This window comes from Microcaecilia unicolor, chromosome 4, assembly GCF_901765095.1.
Source record: "Microcaecilia unicolor chromosome 4, aMicUni1.1, whole genome shotgun sequence".
Taxonomy (NCBI): Eukaryota; Metazoa; Chordata; class Amphibia; order Gymnophiona; family Siphonopidae; genus Microcaecilia; species Microcaecilia unicolor.
Genome location: NC_044034.1, coordinates 142,349,104 through 142,372,007, shown reverse-complemented (window position 1 = coordinate 142,372,007; position 22,904 = coordinate 142,349,104).

Below are 22,904 nucleotides of genomic sequence, written 5' to 3'. Positions count from 1 at the left end.
GCCAGGATTCGTAGTACACTCGCCCCCCTGACATGCCAGGACACCAACTGGGCACCCTAGAGGTCAGTGCGGTGGACTTCAGACAACGCTCCCACATGCATAGCTCCCTTACCACGGGTGCTGAGCACCCAACCCCCCTCCCCCAAAACCCACTACCCACAAATGTACAACACTACCATAGCTCTTAGGGGTGAAGGGGGCACCTACATGTGGGTACAGTGGGTTTTGGAGACCTCCCATTTACCAGCACAAGTGTTACAGGTAGGGGAGGATGGGCCTGGGTCCACCTGGCTGAAGTGCACTGCGGTACCCACTAAAAGTGCTCCAGGGACCTGCATACACGCAAGCCTCTAGGACTTGTTGCTGCTATATAACATTGGCACAACAGTTGACACCTGAAGACTAATCTCTCCGAAAACGTCCTTTATTGGAATAAGCACGCTTACTCACAGTTAACTGCAGATCAGAGGTTGTGCCCCACTGGCAATGAGTCTCCCTGGTACTGAGATGAACAGTAGGTCAGAGCTGGCAGAATGGTGTACAATGCCCTCTTTCAGCCACATTCAAGGTAAGAACTAAGTTCTGTAACGTGGCTAACACGTGAAAGGGATCTAAAACTGGCTTACAAAAATGGCCACTACCTCATGGACTACCGGAAACAAAACAGGGCACACTCTGACCCAGTAAGCAGGGGGAAAAGCACCATGGGAGTAGAGCCTAGCAATTACCAACATCGTGAGCATTTGCCACAAGCTAGTGGAATCACAGAGCCCAATACCCTACACCCACATAACAGAAAAGGTGTCACACTCACCCGAAAGCCACATCAGAACCAGGGAAAGGCTGTCAGAGGATAGAACACATTCTGCTGTCATGGAGGTGGGTACGGCATTTGAGGCTGGCATAGAGGCTGGAAAAAAAGTTTTTAAAGTGTTTTTTTTTTGGTGGGAGGGGGTTAGTGACCACTGGGGGAGTCGGGGGAGGTTATCCCTGATTCCCTCCAGTGGTCATCTGGGCAGTTGGGGCACTTTTTTGGGACTTGTTCATGAAAAAAAGGGTCCAAAAAAGTGACCCTAAATCGCGGTAAAAACGCCTTTTTTTCGATTATCAGCTAAAGATGCCCATCTCTCCTCGGCCGATAACCACACCCCAGTTCCGCCTTCACCACGCCTCCGACACGCCCCCGTCAACTTTACCGGTTTCCGCAACGGATTGCAGTTGGAAACGCCCAAAATTGGCTTTTGATTATACCGATTTGGGCGCCCATGGGAGAAAGACACCCATCTCCCGATTTGGGTCGCAATATAGGCGTTTTTCTCTTTCGATTATAAGCAGGATAGACATCACATGAAAAACGCCATTGCCAGCCAGGATGCCATGCCTGTGGGGCAACACTTTACAAAAACAGAACACTGTACTAGTGATTTCATAGTAAGAATCCTGAAAGGTAACTTTAAAACAATACAGGAACGTAAGACCTTTGAAGTCAGAATGATTAAATATTTTGACACCCACCAGACAGGACTTAACAGAAATCTGGGCTTTGTGGCCCATTATAAGCCATAAAATTGTAAATTGTACTGCTTTGTTTGTCACTCTTCTGTCTCCATGCATATCCCCCTGTCTCACCCATCCACCTCCATCCCCACCCTGTTAGATTGTCACTGAAATGCTTGTCATCTACCAAGATTTGCTTATTTCCGATCTGACGAAGAAGGGCAACTTTCGAAAGCTAATCAAGAAATGTACTAAGTTATGTCCAATAAAAAAGGTATCATCTTATTTTCTTTTTCATGTTTTATTTTGTTTTATTTCTATTGATTACCTTTAAAAGTGGACTAACACGGCTACTACACCTCTCTACTCAGGTATTATTAGGAAAGGAATGGAATGGAGGAGTGGCCTAGTGGTTAGGGTGGTGGACTTTGGTCTTGAGGAACTGAGTTCGATTCCCACCTCAGGCACAGGCAGCTCCTTGTGACTCTGGGCAAGTCACTTAACCCTCCATTGCCCCATGTAAGCCGCATTGAGCCTGCCATGAGTGGGAAAGTGCGGGGTACAAATGTAACAAAAATGAGGATGTTATAATGCCTTTGTATTGCTCCATGGTGCAACCGCACCTCAAATATTGTGTTCAATTCTGGTCGCCGCATCTCAAAAAAGATATAGTGGAATTAGAAAAGGTGCAGAGAAGGGCAACGAAAATGATAAAGGGGATGGGACGACATCCCTATGAAGAAAAGCTAAAGCGGCTAGGGCTCTTCAGCTTGGAGAAAAGGCAGCTGAGAGGAGATATGATAGAGGTCTGTAAAATAATGAGTGGAGTTGAACAGGTAGATGTGAAGCGTCTGTTTACACTTTCCAAGAATACTAGGACTAGGGGGCATGCGATGAAGCTACAATATAGTAAATTTAAAATGAATTGGAGAAAATGTTTCTTCACTCAACGTGTAATTAAACTCTGGAATTCATTGCCAGAGAATGTGGTAAAGGCAGTTAGCTTAGCGGAGTTTTAAAAAGGTTTGGACGGCTTCCTAAAGTAAAAGTCCATAGACCATTATTAAATGGACTAGGGGAAAATCCACTGTTTCTGGGAGAAGCAGTATAAAATGTTTTGTACTTTTTTGGGATCTTGCCAGGTATTTGTGACCTGGATCAGCCACTGTTGGAATAGGATGCTGGGCTTGATGGACCTTTGGTCTTTCCCAATATGGCAATACTTATGTACTTATGTATTGTCAGAGGATGTGGTAACAGCAGTTAGCGTATCTAGGTTTACAAAAGGGAGAAAAAGTCCATAGTCTGCTATTGAGACAGATGGAGAAGGCACTGCTTGGCCAGGGATTGGTACCATGGAATGGTGGTACTAATTGGGTTTCCACCAGGTACTTGTGACCTGGATTGGCCACTGTTGGAAACAGGATACTGGTCTAGATGGACCATTGGTCTGACCCAATATGGCAATTCTTATGTTCTTATGAACAATTTACATTACTTGCACTATTATTATTCTTGTTAGACAAGAGTGCCTCTTTTTTAAAGAATTTCACAAGTTGAGGTTATGTTGGATAATGCGAGACCCATATGCTGATAGTCGTCACCTTAGTGTACTGATAGTCCCGGTAGTTAAAACACATGTGTACAAATTTATCTCATACATATTCACTGTGGATATGCTGAAAAGAAAGCTAAGGCTGCATGACCAGAAAGGAAACTTCTACACTTGGGGGTCCTGTTCAGAAAAGAATTCTCTAGCAGACAGAGTGGGAGAAAATCCCAAAGACATGATCCAGAGAGGAGCCGAGCAATGCAGGGTCACTTTGCATCAGAGCTTACCTCCCAGCACATTATGCTTCCTATCCCCCCTGTTTGCTAAGCTAGGTGGTAATGCCAACACAGTCCATTCAAAGTGAATGGGCTGTGTCAGCATTAGCACACAGCAGCCACTAGCACGGCTTAGTAAACAGGGGGTTATATGTTTTGTGTGTAGCCAGGATCTCTCAGTTGGAAGAGAACTGCAGCTAAATTTGAGTTTATCTTAGGAAAAGCATGCTGTAGAATTAGTCTTCCACCCATTAATATGTAACCTACCAGGTTACATATTAATTTATTTTCTAGAATAGTATCTCTAAAAGTGCCGTGTTTGGGCAGCTCGATCACTCAGGTATCTTCCTCCACCAGAGATGTGTGCAGAAAAAAAAAATCTGAGTTCATTTTTAGGCCCTTTTTGGACTCTTTTAAAACAATTTTTGGATATTTTTTTCAGTTTGTTTCAAACAATTTTTGTTAATAAAGGCTTTTTAATGTTCACCAGAACTTTTTAACATGTTGACCTTACACACAATTCAAAAGATAAGGAGCATTAAATCAATTTTGCACACACATAAGGCTAGATTTACTATGTTAAAAGGTACTACTGTGTTACTACATGCTAATGTGCATTACATAAGAACATAAGCATTGCCATACTGGGACAGACTGAAGGCCCATCAAGCCCAGTATCCTGTTTTCAACAATAGCCAATCTAGGTCACAAGTACCTGGCAAGATCCCAAAAGAGTAAAGCAAATTTTATGCTGCTTATCCTGCAAATAAACAATGGAATATTCCACGTCATCTTAACAATGACGTATGGACTTTTCTTGTAGGGAATTAGACAAACCTTTGTTAAACTCTGCTAAGCAATAATGTGTTATTTACTGCAGGTCCTATTTGATACAGTGGGACCTGTTTATAGTGCCTGCACATTAATGGCAGCAGCACACTTTAGTAAATCTAGCCCTACATTTTTTAAAGCACATAGGGACACTTTTACTAAGCCACTTGAGGCGCCTACACACGCCCAACATGCACCAATTCGGAAATACCACCTGGCTACCACACGGCCCATGTGGTCATTTCATTTTTTACTTGTGCGCCCTGGAAACTTTCCGGCGCACAGCGCTAACCAGGCGGTAATCGGCATTGTTTGCACATTGACGATTACCGCCAAGTTAACGCATGAGATCTTACTGCTAAGACAATGGGTGGCAGTAAGGTCTCAGGCCCAAAATGGACGCGCGCCAATTTTCATTTTGCCGCACTTCCATTTTCGGCCATAAAAAAGGGCCTTTTTTCTAGGTGCACTGAAAAATGGACCTGCGCGTGTTCAATACACACGTCTACAACAGCGCAGGCCATTTTTCAGAGCACCTTACTAAAAGGACCCCATAAATGCCTTTTTCCATCGTCTTTATCTCCTAAGCCATATATTACCTGCTTGCTGAAATGTGTTCTGCTGTTTCCTCTGTTTCATCCAGGCTGCTCAGACTAAATCCACAAAAAGCAGAACTAAATAGCACCTTCAGCTGATTGTACTGAAATTCTAACTTCATTTCAGTAGTTACATTTTTTTTTATTAATTTAGCAACCAAAGGAGTATATGTTTCTGTTGTAGAAATGTATCAGCTGACATTGCAATGGCTTTAATGGATGTGTGCACATCAGATATTATACGTCTGACTTATGGTTTAGCTGCAATGGAAAAAATCTTGAAATATTCTAGCATGAGCCATTCAACCAGCAGCTCACATGAAGAGGAAGGTTGACAAATTTCCAATATCAAAGCCAGCTGTCAGAACAGCATAGGGTAATAGCTGTCCTTGTCAAATGCAGCAATTAATTCAGCAGACTGTCAATGCTGCTATAATTGATAGACTCCACAATCTGGCAGAGTACAGAGAGCTGAAAGCATTGCAGAGGCCATTTCACCTCCTAACAGGTCTCCGATGGAAGCAGAACCATCAGCACTGCAAAAAAGTCGGCGGTCTCTCCATATTAACACAGAGTTGTTAAAGAAAAACATGACATATTGCATGAGAGTTTCCATGCACAGTAGACCTTCATATTTAGAAATGAATAGGAATTATAGCTGAGTGATAACAGGTGGTATATGAATTTTCCTACAAAGGGGCAAGTCATTATTATGGGGAAGTTCGGAACTGAGGAGATTCAGTACCTGTTTAATGCCCCATTTAGCACAGCTGAAAAATGCATGGAAAATGACAGATATTATAAATCCAGCAGGCCATCATCTTGGAAATAAATATTTCTTTGAGATATCCCAAATTGAACTAGAAGCCATCATTCAGTAAAAAAGATACTTATATACTAATCATCAGGGTAAAGGCTGGAGTGGGCTTCAACAGCAACTTTGGTGGTTGGGAAATAGGACCAGAGCTAGGCAGACTCAGAGATTTAGCTAGGTGGGGCGCAAGGGGAGCAGTTGCTCCCACAAAATAATTTTGAATGAAAAGGCATCTATGCAGCTCAGCCCTTCAGACTCACACCAGTGCCTATGTTACAAAAGATCTGCTCCCCCTGACATCAAAACCTGGCTATGCTTCTGGGCAGACTTCCACTGTCTGTGCCCTAAAATTGGCAGGGAGAGATGGAGATAAAGCTGTGGCATAGCCATGGGTGGGCCTGGGTGGGCCAGGGCCCACCCACTTAGAGTTCAGGCCCACCCAACAGTAGCACACGTTTAGTGGTATCTGGTGGGGATCCCAAGCTCCACCAGCTGAAGACTTCCCCCTGATGCTAACGAAAACGCTACTCTCCATGATATCGGCGCCTGCTGCAGACTGCCAAGGTGGAAAGAAGCATTTTCCCGCCAGCTGAGATATTTTTTTGGTGGTTGGGGGCAACACTTGGTGCCCACACACTTCTTGCCAAGGCCCACCCAAAATCTGTTGTCTGGCTACGCCCCTGATTTAATCCTAAAGAAGTTCACATAGTGTGGCCTGTAAGAAAATTTCACACTGTATTGGTAAAGGGGTCATGGATTTGATGTACCACCTTTCTGTGGTACAACCAAAGCAGTCTACATTTATTATATTACTAATACTACTACTTAGCATTTCTATAGTGCTACTAGATGTATGCAGCGCTGTACACTTGAACATGAAGAGACAGTCCCTGCTCGACAGAGCTTACAATCTAATTAGGACAGTCAAACAGGACAAATAACAGATAAGAGAATTACTAAGGTGGGGATGATAAAATAAGGGTACTGAACAAGTGAGTAAGGGTTAGGAGTTAAAAGCAGCATAAAAAAGATGGGTTTTTAGCCTAGATTTGAAGATGGCCAGAGATGGAGCTTGACGTACCGGCTCAGGAAGTCTATTCCAGGCATATGGTGCAGCAAGATAAAAGGAACGGAGTCTGGAGTTAGCGGTGGAGGAGAAGGGTGCAGATAAGAGAGATTTACCCAGTGAACGGAGTTCTCGGGGAGGAATGTAGGGAGAGATGAGAGTGGAGAGGTACTGAGGAGCTGCAGAGTAAATGCACTTATAAGTCAATAAGGGGAGTTTGAACTGTATGCGGAAATGGATAGGGAGCCAGTGAAGTGACTTGAGGAGAGGGCTAATATGAGTATAGTGACACTGGCGGAATATAAGTCGTGCAGCAGAATTTTGAACAGATTGAAGAGGAGAGAGATGGCTAAGTGGGAGACTTGTGAGAAGCAAGTTGCAATAGTCTAAGCGAGAGGTGATAAGAGTGTGGATAAGGGTTCTGGTAGTGTGCTCAGAAAGGAAAGGGCAAATTTTGGTGATGTTATAGAGAAAGAAATGACAGGTTTTAGCAGTCTGCTGAATATGTGCAGAGAAGGAGAGAGAGGAGTCAAAGATGACCCCAAGATTACGAGTTGGTACTTTTCAAATAGTGCGTACTCTTATCAGCGAATAACATTCATTTCAAATGACAACCCATCTCTACATCATAGTCACTCAGAAGCTTTCAAATCCATAATGCTGTTGTATTTGTTAATAGAATTTAGAGTCTACAACAGTGAAGTGATGATAGAGCATCTCTACGCTCAAGGTGCTTGTTATACCGACTGTTAAAAGAAACAGCAGCTCCTGAAAACTTCTTTCACTTGCTGTGTTTCTATACATAGAGAGAGATGGAGGAAAATAATCAAAATTCTCTTTACAAGCTTACAACTGTCCAATCTCATCTCCTAAAGTAATCAGACCACAGTAATGTCTGTTCCATGAGGATGTGTCTAGTGATAGCAGCAGTGGAGTAAATCGAAACTGGAGTCTTCCTAAAATACTGAAAAGGAAAAATCAGAATCAGTCCAAGTTTCCTGGTAATGTACAATGTGGGAAAAATAATCCATGTTTAAGGTAAATTAAATCCAGTCAAGTCAAGCAGAGTGCAGTTCTCCAGCTTTGCACCATGTGTGTGAATCTCTCTTCTCAAGGATGTGCTAGTAAGGTGAAAGCTTGGAAATTCTAGGATGACTTGGCGGATTTTGCATATTTAGATAATAGGTTTCTGTATTTATCAGAACTCTACCAGCCAGTATTTTATACATGTACAAAGTACAGCAAGAACAATCAGTACTGTTTTATAGCACATTAAAGAAAAATGGTTCTAGCAGGATAATCATCTCCGGCACAGCAGGTAACACAGATCCACTGCCGTAGAGAATGTCAAATCTTGTGACTCTTTTCCAATATCCAAGAAAGTCAGATTATCATTTTTTCACTTATTTTATTATATCTTACATGAGGAACCTAATCTCCTTATAAATTAATTTGCTTCAGAAAATGCAGGCAATAAAACAGTCTTCCATACTGTGTGCTCATCTCAGGGAAGGACTGTCCATTGGAATAATAGGGGACTGTCCGAGGGTCCACAGCAGTCGAGGGTCCACTCTCCCCTAGCTTCCATCTAAATCAATCACTTTTGATAGGTGGTTAGGGGCCCATGACCCTTATTGTCCGAGTGCCCAGATCACTGTCAGTCCATCCCTGGTTCATCTACCCAAGGGGGAGTACCAGCTCAGAAGATGCTCCGCCTTGGCAGAGTGCGTGGGCCAATTGATCTTTCTTTGGTTTCATTTACCACAGAATATATTTTCACTAATCTGCTTTGTAGACTCCAGGAAACTGATATTTAGGTCTTTGTTCTAAAGAATAAGGAGATACACTTAAAGATCTTAATACATATCTTTTGTGAGAAAGATGAGAGAGAAAGAGCAGATATGATAGAGACATTTAATTACCACCATTGCATAAATGAATAGGAGGCAGACTCTTTCAACTAAAAAGGATGTTCTGGAATGAAGGGGCATAGGAGGTGGGTGAAAGGGGACAGACTTAGGAGTAATCTAAATAAGAATGTATGTATTTATCTATCAATCAATCACCTTTTTGAAGGAATTCACTCAAGGCGGTGTGCAGCAAGAATAAGTCAAACATAGCAATAGACAATTCCAGCAGTAAAATAATATTCAAACAACTAAACAAAATATGGCATAGTATTCTACATTACAATGTCAACACAATAAGTGATAAAACATTTAAAAAGAAAGCATAGGGTGTAAGCAAAGATGGAACATGAAGTCCAATTTTAAGTGAGGATATAGCCATTTTCAAAACAAAAAAAGTTTTTTTTGTTTTCATTTTTTCAAAAATGGCTATTTGCTAGATGTTTTTGTGCTTTGTGCGTTTATCTTTTTGGTCCATTTTCGAAATAAAAATGTCCAAGTGAAAAACGTGCAAAATCAAACCACCGGAATGTAGGAGGAGCCAGAATTCTTAGTACACTGGCCACACAGACATCCCAGGATAGCAATGGGGCACCCTAGGGGGCACTGCAGTGGACTTCAAATAAATGCTCCCAGGTACACATCTTACCATTGCTCCCTTATCTTGTCTGCTAAGCCCCCCCAAAACCCACCACCCCCAACTGTACACCACTACAATAGCTCTTATGGGTGAAGGAGGCACCTATATATGGATAAAGTGGGTTTCTGGTGAGTTTTGGAGGGCTCAGAGTTTCCCCCACAAGTGTAACAGGTAGGGAGAAGTATGGGCCTGGGTCCACCTGCTCTAATGGACCCAAGTATAACATCTGAGGCTGGCATAGAGGATGGTAAGTAATATTTTAAATCACATTTTTGGGGTGTGAGAGGGGGTTAGTGATCACTGGGGGAACTCACTCCTGATTTCCTTCAGTGGTCATCTAGTCATTTAGGGCACTTTTTTGTGGCTTATTAATTAATAAAACAGGTCTAGACCAAAATGTCCAACTTATAGCCTTCGATGTTTATGTTTTATTTCATTATGGCAGAAAAACATCCAAGTGGTAGGAACTGTTTTTATGTACCCCTCTCTAGATCTCCGTTGGAACCCTGCCCACGGAGGTGAAGAGAGGGTTTCAGAAGGCTCATTCTAAGTCTGTTAAATGAGACCTCGGCTTTCTGACTCCTAGCACCTAAGTGCATCTTTGTGTATCTATGCTCCCACATTATGGGTAATTGGGTAGGAGTTTCCTCATTTATGTGGATATCATAGAGAATAATTTTGTCTGTGTAGTTGTTTTCAGAGAAATAGGTATGTAGCCAAGAAATGAATACCAACAAGGGAGATAGGTGGTAATAATGATTTTAATTCTTACCCAATGTAAGTTCAATCAATCTGGCACGCAAGTCTCAGGTTGACTGACCATAGTTCTGCCCTCTGGGTAGAGTTGGGGAAAATTCCAAACTCCTCCCCAACTAGCAGAGTTTAAATACCCTCTCCTTGCCCATTATACCTAATGGGCACACATTTTTTTCATCTGTGAATCATACTTTCTGACAGTTAGTTTAACCGTAGATCGGAAGCCCATTCCTCCCTCCTTTCACCTATTTCTTCATAACTGTAACTTCCTGGGTTGTAAACAACTTATCTAAGATACAGAGACCAGTATTCATGTTTCATGAACAGGACGCCATCTTTACAAAACCAGACTCCATTTTATGAGCCTAACTTCTTACTATTTTAGCCATTAATTCCTCCATCTTGGCCCTTACACTGTATTTGAATGTCACACCAGATCCTGATAAGGCTTGCCAACCGGTCCTGCTTCCGCAGGCACTCAGCTGCAAGGCCATCATCAGATTTTCAGGCCTAGCCAGTGCTTTTTAGCAGTCTAGGCTGTAGAGCTCGGCCCACCACTATTCCAGTGGAGGGGTCTCTAGTTGTAACACATATTAACAGAACACCCAGATCTCGCCCTTAACATGTCCCTGACACGCTAATTTAAAGAAAGTTGCACATGAGGTCAGAAAGGTGCTTGAAAATTATCTTAGCTAGGGTAGGAGTGGATAAACATGTCCTGCTATAGTGTGTGCAGCTGAAGTCATTCGTTGTGTGTTTGTGACTAGCAAGTTAGTTACTTTTACCGTTAAAGGCCTGGTTGTAGAGCCAAGCTTTCACCTGCTTTCTGAAGTAGAGATAGTCTTGTATTAAGCAGAGTCTTTCAGGGAGTGCACTCCAGAGTGTGGGGGCTACTCCAGAGAAGCCACGCTTGCGGGTATCACATTGTGTGATGTCCTTTGGAGAGGGTATGGTTAGGGATACTCCTTGGGAGAACCGTAGTGACCTTGGAGGTGTGTAGAGGGAGATCCTGTTCTTCAAGAACTCTGGGCCATTTCTTTTAAGGGCCTTGAAGATCAGACATAGAGTTTTAAATTTAGCCCTGTATTGTATTGGTAGCCAGTGAAGGTTTTGCAAAAATGTTTATGTTTATTATCAAAATTTAATATACCACCTGGCTTAGACAGATCACGATGGTAAACAAAATAAAATCACAAACTTAAAAAGAAAAGAATGTCATTTCATTTGATAGGAAAGACCTAACAGCATTCTCTCAAAACACTCTTAACCAAGATATTCACACAAGAATATTGTCTTCACATAAACAGAAATGGTGTGATGTGGTCACATCACCTACAACCTTCTGTTAGTCTTGCTGCAACATTCTGAATCAATTGGAGCTGATGCAGACCATTTGTAGTCAAAGCAGTGTAGAGTGCATTACAGTAATCCAGTCTTGATGTTATCATAGTATGCACAATTGAGACAAGACTTGCCTTCTCAATCTAAGGAGAGAGGCAGCGTAGTTGTAACTGATAGAAGCAGCTCTTGAATGGTGCTTGGATTTGGGGGATCATAGTAAGTGCTGAATCTAGTTGTATTCCAAAGCTCCTGACTTATGATTTGAGGGGAAGTTTCATATTTCTCAAAAGAGATTTTGATGTCAGCTATGTGCCCACTTGTGTTAGGGACCCCTAGAAGTTCAGTTTTATTTGGGTTCAGGCAAAGTTTGTTTTTTTTAGCCCATTCTTAATTGATGTTAGACAGGTAGTCAGTTTATTCAGGGTTGTGGGTAAGTCAGGTTCAATAGATATGGATAGCTGCACATCATCCGCACACATGTAGAACTAAGTGTCCATCGACCGAATCAGCTTGGCTAGTGGCTTGAGGTAGATATTGAACAGAATAGGTGACAGTATTGATCCTTGTGGTACCCCATAAGTCAGTGCCCATGGTGGTGATGAGGTGCTGCTGAACAGTATGGACTGTTGCCTGTCTGTTAGGATCTGAACCAAGCAAGTACTGTTCCATTGATACCTGTTTCTGCCAGTCGTGTTAGTATGATATCGTGATCTACAGTGTCAAAAGGTGCTGAGAAATCTAGCAGTGCTAACACTGAGACAAATCTCCCATCTTGGTTTCTGTGAAGATCATCTAGTAGGATACAAAGCATCAGTGAAGAATCAGCCACACTGAATCAGACCAAGCAAAATCTTGGATTTTAAATAGATTCCTAAATTGCTTAAAAATAATAATAATAAAAAAAGATTCCTGATCATTTCAAGCTGAAGCTCCTGACAGGCTCAGAGACCAATCATGGCCTAATTTGGGCAGTCACCATGTGCTAAGATTACAGTGGTGCATTTCTTCATTGCTGCCTACACGTCTATCACAAAAGCCCCTCAAACTATAGCTAGTAAATGTGCAAATGTTACAGGACGACCATTGTGTGCCAGGTTCTTACTTACCCAAACTCTAGGTTCTCACTCCAACAAATTCCCAGAGCACAGTGCTGCAAAATGCAAAGTGTTTGACCTGAGACCTCTCCTGATTTATTATCTGTTAATACTGTATATACTGACAGAGCTCTATAAACAATAAATATTAGCTCTTCTAGGCTGTATCCATGTGACTGATATTATTAAATGATGTGTACAGTTTCTTCTGGTACTGACCTTATAACCATGCAATTTATCTAATGCAAGACCACACTAGTTGTGCTCTATAAATATTAGAGGATCCCTCTGTATTGAATGAACACTATTTAACCAGGTGTGATAAATCAACTGCAATTTGAATGCTTTAGGAGGGTTTTACAAAGGTTGTGCTGCTTTGCTGTGAAATTGTCTGGGCAGATGATATTTAGTAACTCCCGTTCACAAACTGTGCGACAGAACCCTGCAAGGGCTAAGCATAAGCCAACCAGCATTCTCCCCTTACCTTCTCTCAGTAGTATAATCTCAGATTCACAGAACAGCTGCTTTACATTTCAGCCACCTCCCTGATCCTTCATTTAAGCTCTCTGGAGAAACACAACTGCAGACTTGCCCCACAAAATAAACTCCAGGAATGTATTTAATCTGAAGACTTCATCAATTACTTGTGAAATCAGATATTTCATGAGAATAACACCACACACAATAGGGTCTTTCATATATGGGCAAACGTGTCAAAGTTTCAGGCCCATTTTAGAGAGAAAGTAGAGGAGTGTGGTAGCCGTGTTAGTCCACTCTTAAGGTTATCAATAGAAATCAAACAAAATAAAACATGGAAAAGAAAATAAGATGATACCTTTTTTATTGGACATAACTTAATACATTTCTTGATTAGCTTTCGAAGGTTGCCCTTCTTCCTCAGATCGGAAAAATTTTTCCGATCTGAGGAAGAAGGGCAACCTTCGAAAGCTAATCAAGAAATGTATTAAGTTATGTCCAATAAAAGAGAGAAAGTAGAAATCGGAATTGAGACATCCAGGTCAGGGCATGTCCAGTTCCACTGGTATTTTGGAACAGGATCTGCCAATGTACAACCTTTTCTGAAATACATGGATTGCACATGTATGTGGGGGCATGTGCGGTGTTAGCATTCATTTTATAGAGATAAACTTTGAGAAAACATAGACATATATGTTGACAGTTCTGTGTATAAACTGAGAAATTACTTACACGTGTCACTGTTACCACCTACACGTATGTCAGCTACATGTGATAATGCTGTTAACGAGACACAGAGGCCACAATCATCATTCCAGTCTGAACAGGAGGGGAAAATAAATAATGGGGAATTAAGGAAAAGGTGTTTCTTAATCCCTCCTACAAAGGGCCAACTTACATGTGCACTTTTGAAATACTTGTATGTGGAACAGAGAAGATGTAAATCCTGACCTGCAAATTTTCCCAGATACATGTGTATCCTCTTTGTGAACTAGGAAATACATGTGTAGATTTTAGTCCCGCCACGCCCACATTATGCCCAAATCACGCCCCCTGAAATCTACATGTAGTGCAGATATATATGTGTAAATACTGGCTTTCTAAAATCAGATTTTAAGCATGTATGTGATAGGCATGTGTTAAATGCCAGTATTTACAGGTGTAAAGTGCGAATAGAGGTTTTTGTAAAAAAGGGTTTAGATATTTACAGAATAAAAAGTTTACTGTTTTACTGACAGACAGCTTGTTGTTACTTGTTTACCCTTGCGTTGAGTCAATAAAGATATTTAAAAAAAAAGAAATCAGAAACCCTATGATGCCGCGTTTCCTTCTGCAGCTCCAACAACTGGGCATGGAATAAAGGAGTTAGACTTCTTTACATAAGCTGAGAGCACAGCTGTACCCTGTGAAACACTCTTCAGTTCCTTCGATGGAAGTCAGGCATCACCTCTACACATTTCTGGCTACCTACATTCATGCAGGCAGAATACAGATTTCTCTGATGGTTGGGGTGTTTGAATGAATGTACTTCATCTTCTATTTATTTTTTTACATGGGATTTGATATACTGCCTTTACATTTAGTTTATTAGGGTATTTTATAATCCGCCTTTCGAAAAACACATCAAAGCAGTATAGATAACTCTGGATGTTGACATACCCATAGTAGAAACATTTAAGTACAAAGGTGCCCTTATAAACTTTCAATTTACATTTACAGACCAGGTCACTGTGATGGTCCATAGACGTTATTTTGCTCTTCATAAGCCGAGGACTGTCGGATTTTCATACCCTTTGAATGCATTGTTCACGTCTCGGTTTGACTATGAAAATGTGATTCTGGTGGGACTATCCAACTCTAATCTTAGAAAACTCCAAACATTGCAGAATACTTGGGAATGTGCATCGATTTGAGCATGTGACTCTACATTTACATATCATTGGTTACCAGTCTGCTCTGGATACTGTTCTACATATTGATTCTAACTCATAGGGCCTATTTTGAAAAACTTCCTCTTCCTATTACTCAGTTAATACCTCCTTATATTCTGGGACATTCATTAAGGAGGGAAGATGGGTTTCGATTGTTAGCTCCTCCTTTGTGGAGTGCATTGAGAATCCATGAGAACTGGGACTTTGTTTTATTTAGCCCCTATATTAAGGAAGGGATCACTGAAATGCTTTAAGCGTCAGTTGAAGGCTCACTATTTTGTTACCGCTTTGCTATATGGGTCCCGGGACAGTCTGATATGTACATGTGTGCTCTTGGGTTTCTATGTGCTTTCCTGTCTAATTATTGGAGTTCTTTCTCATATCTTTTTTGTATATTTGGTTTTGATATTGTACACCACTGTGTTCTTGAGTAAAGTCAAATTATATAGCAAGTGTAATAAACTATAAACTATAATTATACATGAAGCAGTAAAAGAAAGCCACCATAAATGATACAATAATATATAAAATGAAAATATAAAAATTAGTAAAAAATAAATTCAATAATAGATACACACAAAAATTACAAAAATAACATTGTACTATCACACCACAACAAACTAACATCAATAAATTTCATCCAGAGACTAAGAGCCCTGTTTGCAAAGGTGCGCTAATGTTTATAATGTGCACTAAAAATTAGCATGCACTAACCATGTAGATACCCATAATATTCCTATTGGCATCTACATGGCTAGTGTGTGCTAATTTTTAGCGCATGCGAAAAACGATAGTGCGCCTTTGTAAACAGGGCCCTACATTTAAAGTTGACTTTAGGGAAAAAGGAGAAATCCTGCGGGTGGGTAAATCTCTCCACCACCCCCACCAAGAATTTCACAGCAATAAGGAAGGGGGTCTCTAGAGTGCAAAGGGAAGCAAAGAGCTTGCGTGTTAATCCAGCCTTCTCACTGCAGCTGGAGTCAGGTTTCTAGGGCACTCAAGAAAGACCATTTGTGCCTTAGGTTAGTTAGGCAGTGTGATGCAGCAGAAAGGTCTCAGGGTTGTTACACCCAGTCAGTGGTCCTTGGCTTTCTACATTACTATCTACTCTGGGTTTCCTATGTGTTTACATAGGAGGACACAGGCTATTCATAACAGGGCAGTAAAAATAATTCTGGGTGCTAACCTCTTGGGATAGGGTGTCCTCACTTGTAATGGAGCTTTATTGACTCCCAGTAGGTCAAGGACTAAAGTTCAAGTTGTATTCAGTTTATATTGGCCAGGAACATTGGATTGAGATCAAGTGTGTCAAACAATGTAGGTACTTCAATATAGTCAAGCAAGGAATTTGATAGTGCCAGCTAAAAAGGGGCAGAAGTAAACCGTTTAGGGGTGGAAGATGTTGGCACCTTGGGCAAAGGACTTGGAGCAATACAATTATCAATATTTTCAGGGGCAACTGAAAGCACGTTTATCTTAGAAGGTTGACTGTTGGTATCTGGCTGATTGTGAGGGAGGAATATGAATTTGTAAACTGGAGGCCAATGATGAGACCTCGTGTTTGGATTCAATGGCCTCTAAGTGTTGTAGTCAATGAAATCAATAAAATTGCAGCTCTTTTGCTACATATATAACTCCAAAAAGACTTGTATGACTGCAAAATGATCATATCATTGTTTCATTGCATGAAAATCAATGCAGAAAAAACTATTTTTAGGTGGTTATATATTGTAAATTTATTTTCCAGCTAATTAGGTGGGCTCTTTTACTAAGGTGAACTAGGGTTTTTAGCTCACACTAAAAATCAGCTGGTGCTAAACACTGAGATGCCCATTATATTCCTATGGGTGTCTCAACATTTAGTGCAAGCTAAAAATATTAGCGCAGCTTAGTAAAAGACTCCCTAGGTATTCTTTGTAGATACAAAAAAAATCAGCGTTTATTGGTGGTTTTGTTTTGTTTTAAATTCTGGGTACCTTTTATGTATAAACCAACTACATGCATTTGTACAGTTGGGTTTGATCCGTGCAGGAAAGGCACAAAAACCATAGTGAAGGATTCAAAGCAGGCAATCAGAGAAATGAGGCAGTATTAGGGGAAGCTGGGTTTTCCTATGCTTATCCAATAAACACCGATGATATACCTGTTTTATTGGAGTGATTTATTGGGGTTTATTGGTTAAAAACCTACAAGCAGAAGCTCTACTTATACTGTAGTGAAAAAATACATTTTATTCATTGCACCATTATATTCTGCGATTTCCAGGTATGTTGTCTGGCCTTTTCTATGTATGTGGCAAGGTTTTTAGGTAATGTAGCAAACTACCTTGCACGATCAAAAATACAGACCAGTCCTCACAGGACTTTATCTTAAACAGTATGAAATGCTAAAGAGGTTGGCTACAATTGCATTAATTTCATGTAAGATGGCATCTTATTGAGTAATGTTACACGCACAGAACTGGTGGGTATACTGTCAAGGCATTTTTCTGACACAGTCCTCATCTGCTTCTGAGAATGAGAATGATGTGAAACAATACTGCTTTTACTACCTCATGCAAGGAATTACCTCCTAAAATACGTATCTTCCATGACAAGAGGCTGTTGGCTAGCAAATATTGCATTTATGTGTTAGTTCATTGAGAAAGCCTTCAGATACACCTCATCAGCAAGGTTTAGAAAGCCTTAACAATTCTGTTTAAAGAAGCAGCAAGCATTAAAACTGGCCTATACTCTGAGATGCTGGAGCTTTCAGTGCTTTGTTGCAGGTAGATCATTATCCCATACTGGAGTAATGGAAAGTTCTGTTCCTAATTGTGGTTTGTGATGCAAAGACAGCTAAGTATTCAAAAAAGAAAAGAATGAGCTGAACTAGGACCGATCACTGCAACACCTCTTTACAGATAATGTTACCTCAGCCTAACTGGTGTGGACATAAATATTCATAGAGCGCCTGCAAACGAGATATTGCTGATTCCACAGTTGTAGGGGAAGTTCCTTGCACATGGTGACTACTCAAGAGATGCATCAGTCATTTCTTTGGACAAGTCTGTTGCAGGCAGAGCACAAAATAGAAAGTCTCACAAAAATGCCACCGTGTGGGTAAAGCAGATCAGAGGCTTTCTAATGCTGGCTCAGATCATTTATGTTCTGCCTTTTGTACAACAACATGAGTGAACCCTAAATCATCTGTGCAAGAGCGCCTCTGTGTCACGCCATCACATCCATCAGGGCACAGTTCAAAAAGGAATTTGTCAGCTGAAAGCGGTAGGAAAACGTAGTGATGTAACAGAGTAACACAGTAAATGATGCAGATAAAGGCCAGCACAGTCCATTCAGTGTGCTCCAAAAAGTGGCCAGGCTTACACCTTCCACTCCATGCGGGTTACTCCCCCCACCCCCGCACTTTGTCTTTAGGATTGTAAATGCCACTTCATGCAGGTTACTCCCCCCACCCCCGCACTTTGTCATTAGGGTTGTAAATGCCACTCCATGCTGGTTACTCCCCCGCACTTTGTCTTTAGGGTTGTACCTGCTGCTCCATGCAGGTTACTCCCCCAACCCCTGCACTTTGTCTTTAGGGCTGTAAATGCCACGTTCAGGTTACTCCTCCACCCTCCAAACTTTGTCTTTAGGGTTGTACCTGCCACTCCATGCAGGTTACCTCTCCTTCCCCCCCCCCCCCCCCCCACACTTTGTCTTTACGGTTGTAAATGCCACTTCATGCCGGTTTCCTCCCTTTATTCCTTTTTGAAAGTGTGAAAGTCACCATTTATGGTTTACTTTGAGTGGAAATACTCTCTACTTTTATTCCATCTTTTTACCATGTAGTGATCCTCTGAGTTTAGCTCATCTTTCAATATTGGCTGAATATTGACCTGGACATATTTATGCACTTAATTATATGTTATTTATTTTCCAGTATATTTGTTCACTGCATGTATTTTTTTTTTTTTTTTGCTTTTTCTGGGTGGCCCTTTGCTCAATCAAAAGGGTGGTATATAAACTCCAGATAAGACAATGGAGTATATCCACATTAAAGGTGCAGAGAATGGGCATGGATTGTGCATTGCAATTAACACACTTTACCTTGCATTGTCATTTGAGCAGTTAAGACAGGTTCCCTTACCACTTCCTCAAGAAGAGGTGTTAAGTACATCCACACTAATTGGCAATACACGTAGAGGGTAAGATCTATAACTGAGCACCTGATAAGAAGCTGTTCTATAAAGGGACATAGGCACCTACTTTTCTTTATAGAAAACTAGTATAAGAGTTGAGATATGTGCATATAACTTAGAGGCGAGAACTTTCACCAGTTATACGGCTTATGTGTGCCTCTGTTCTGGAGATACACCCTGGGATTCTAGATATCACGCTGAGATTTCCGCATGGAAATCGAAGCGTATTCCATAAAAATGCACAGAAGCTATTTGGTTAACAAGCTAATCAGTGTTGATAATTGGATGTTAATAACCAATTATCAGCACTAATTGGCATTAATTAGAATTTACGCACATTACTTGCAAAGCGTGTTCTGTATGGGAGCGAGGGAGTAGCAAAGCCAACAGAACTCTTCCAAGAACCAAGGGAGACAGGAAAATGATGTTAATGAAGGGTCCTTTATTGAAGTAGACTCGGCATGGCACCGTGTTTCGACAAAAGTACCTGCCTCAGGAGTCTGTTTGTTGTTATGGTTCAATGTCAAATGTATAACCATAACAGCAAACAGATTCCTGAGACAGGCACTTTCATCAAACACTGTGCCATGTCGAGTCTACTTCAATAAAGGACCCTTCTTTTACATCGTTTTCCTGTCTCCCTTGGTTCTTGGAAGAGTCCTGTTGGTCTTGCTACTCCCTCGCTCCCATACTGTTCTCTTCATAGCAGACCTTGTTTCTCCACCTTGGTGGTTGACTCTAAGAGTATTCTGTAACATGGCGCACATTAATTCCAAGTTGCATAGTTGAAAAGGGGGCGTGGCCATCGGCATGGAATGGGCAGGTTGTGGGCATTTCTAAAATCTATGCATGTTGGGATTTACACCAGGTTTTACTTGGCATAATTGGCCGTGACTACATTTAGTCTTGTGGACCAGCACTCAGCATATTTTATAAACTGCGCAGAAATGTAGGCTTATTCTATAAAGTATACCTAAATTAAGGAGTACTTTATAGAATACACTTAGGTGAATTTCATTTTGGTGCTGAATTTTTAGGTGCGATATATAGAATCTAATCCATAACTTATAATATTCTATCAATTACATGTGTGACTTTGCACCCTTCTCAGACACCAAACCTCTCACTACACACTAGCAAAGATATGCACGAGTATATAGAACCAGGGGCGTAGCTACTGGTGGGCCTGGGTGGGCCCAGGCCCACCCAATTTCAGTCCAGGCCCGCCCAGCGCCAGCGCCAGCTCCCATTGCCGGCCACTGCTGCTTTTCCTGATGAGCAGCAGGGCCGGCGCTACAAAAAGAAGAAGCGCTCAGCTGACTGAGCTGAGCGCCGCCGCCAACGCTAACCCGCCGCGAAAAAAAGTGTTTTAAAAAAACACGACACTGCAGGCAGCCTCGAAGCATTGGCTGCTGGCTCTGCAGGCTCCTCCCGTCTCTTACATCACTGCCCCTGTAGCGAAGCAGGGGCAGTGACGTAAGAGACGGAAGGAGCCTGCAGAGCCAGCAGCCAATGCTTCGAGGCTGCCTGCAGTGCCGCGTTTTTTTTAAAACATTTTTTCTCGGCGGGTTAGCGTTGGCGGCGGCGCTCAGCTCAGTCAGCTGAGCGCTTCTTCTTTTTGTAGCGCCGGCCCTGCTGCTCATCAGGAAAAGCAGCAGTGGCCGGCAATGGGAGCTGGGGCTTGTGGGCCTGAATGGGAGAGGGAAAATGGATGGCAGGATGGGGAGAAAGAGGGAAAATAGAAGGATGGGGAGAGAAAGAGGGAAAACAGATGGGAGGATGGCAGAGAAAGAGGGAAAACCGAAGGATGGGGAGAGAAAGAGGGAAAACAGATGGGAGGATGGCAGAGAAAGAGGGAAAACAGAAGGATGGGGAGTGAAAGAGGGAAAACAGATGGGAGGATGGCAGAGAAAGAGGGAAAACAGAAGGATGGGGAGTGAAAGAGGGACAACAGATGGGAGGATGGGGAGAAAGAGGGAAAATGGAAGGATGGGGAGAGAAAGAGGGAAAACAGATGGGAGGATGGCAGAGAAAGAGGGAAAATGGAGGATGGGGAGAGAAAGAGGGAAAACAGATGGCAGGATGGCAGAGAAAGAGGGAAAACGGAAGGATGGGGAGAGAAAGAGGGAAAACAGATGGCAGGATGGGGAGAAAGAGGAAAACGGAAGGATGGGGAGAGAAAGAGGGAAAACAGATGGCAGGATGGGGAGAAAGAGGGAAAATGGAAGGATGGGGAGAGAAAGAGGGAAAACAGATGGGAGGATGGCAGAGAAAGAGGGAAAATGGAAGGATGGGGAGAGAAAGAGGGAAAACAGATGGGAGGATGGCAGAGAAAGAGGGGAGATGGATTAAAGGATGCAGAGAAAAAGGGGAGAGACTGGAAGGATGTGTAGAGAGAAGGGACACTAAACAGAAAAGGGTAGAGAGATAGACACTGGTTAGAAGGAGGGAGAGAGACATTAGATGGAAGGATCAGGAGAGAGGGTAGATGGGTGGAAGGATGGGGAGAGAAAGAGGGAAGACGCTGGATGGAAGGGTAGGGAGAAAGAGGTGACACTGGATGGAAGGATGCAGAAAGAAAGAGGGGAGACTATTGGAAGGATGGGGAGAGAGAGGGGAGACACTGGAAGGATGGGGAGAGAAAGAGGAGAGCTGCTGCATGGAAAGGGGGAGTAGTGAAAGATTGGAGAATAAGAGGAAGGGGCATGGGGAGAACAAGGGTGAGAAAAGATGAAAAGCCATAAGTAGATGAAGGAAATTAAAGAATGGATAGTAAGAATGAATTAAATCTGGACACAGAGAGAGGCAGAAAAATATTGAAGAAAGCAAAGAAAAAGGAGAGAAAAATGACAAATGGCCAGGAAACCCTGGCAGAAGAGTTAAGCGAAAACGAAGGAAAGCAGAATCTAGAGACTGGGAGCAACACAATGAGAAAAAGTAAATGGCCATACAACAAAGGTAAAGAAAATAATTTTATTTTTAATTTAGGATAAAGTAATATGGTGTTAATAAAGTTTCAGAGACCAATACTTCCTTCCTTAGGTCAGGAGAGGATACCGTAACAGCATTATACTGACCTGAGGCAGGAGGTTTTGGCCTCTGAAAGCTCACTGAAAAGGATTAGGCTATTAAATAAATTGTCTGAAATCTGATGCACTGAAAAGCAGCACTTTACCCTGTGTGACAAATGCATCTGAGTGTGACTACATTTTGCTGGGGGGGGGGGGGGGGGGGGGTGGTAGAGAGAAAATTTTGTGCCCACCCACTTTGGGTTCAGGCCCACCCAAAATTGGCAATCTGGCCCACTGTATAGAACGTGCATGGATATTCGCATATATGCCAGTATTTTAAGGGCTTATGGGTCTTATTCTATAAAAGTTATGCTCCTAAATTTACGCTCCTAAAGTACGAGCATGTGCACATTTGGTGCCTATGTGTAGATGCTTTCTTTATAGAATTACCTTGTTAATGTGCAGTTAAAAAACTTTTCTGTCTGGTAATTTTATGGTGACAGGCTGGACATGCCTCCAACAGTTAGCACGCAGTTTTTGCGCCTACCCCATGCTCCTTTTTGCATTTAACGCCCAGCGGACTAGATTCAGTAAACGGACACTGAAAAAACAGTGCCGAAAAATCAGTGCAGAGCACTACCCTATAAACTGTGCTCTGAGTTACACGCTTAGAGCAGATTTTCACGTCAAACTTTGGGTGTGAGGATTTACACCAAACCTGGTGTAAATCCTGGAACGTAATTTAGGTGTGGATTCCTGGTACTCAGTAATACTGCATGCATCTTTAGTGAATGTCCCTGCCCATGCCCTCCCATGGCCACACCCCCTTTTGAGTGCATGCTATGAGTTGTGCACAGATCCATATTAAATAGCGCCTAGCAAGATGCATACACAAATCCAAATTGTTGCCATTTAATGATTTTTAGCATAATACCC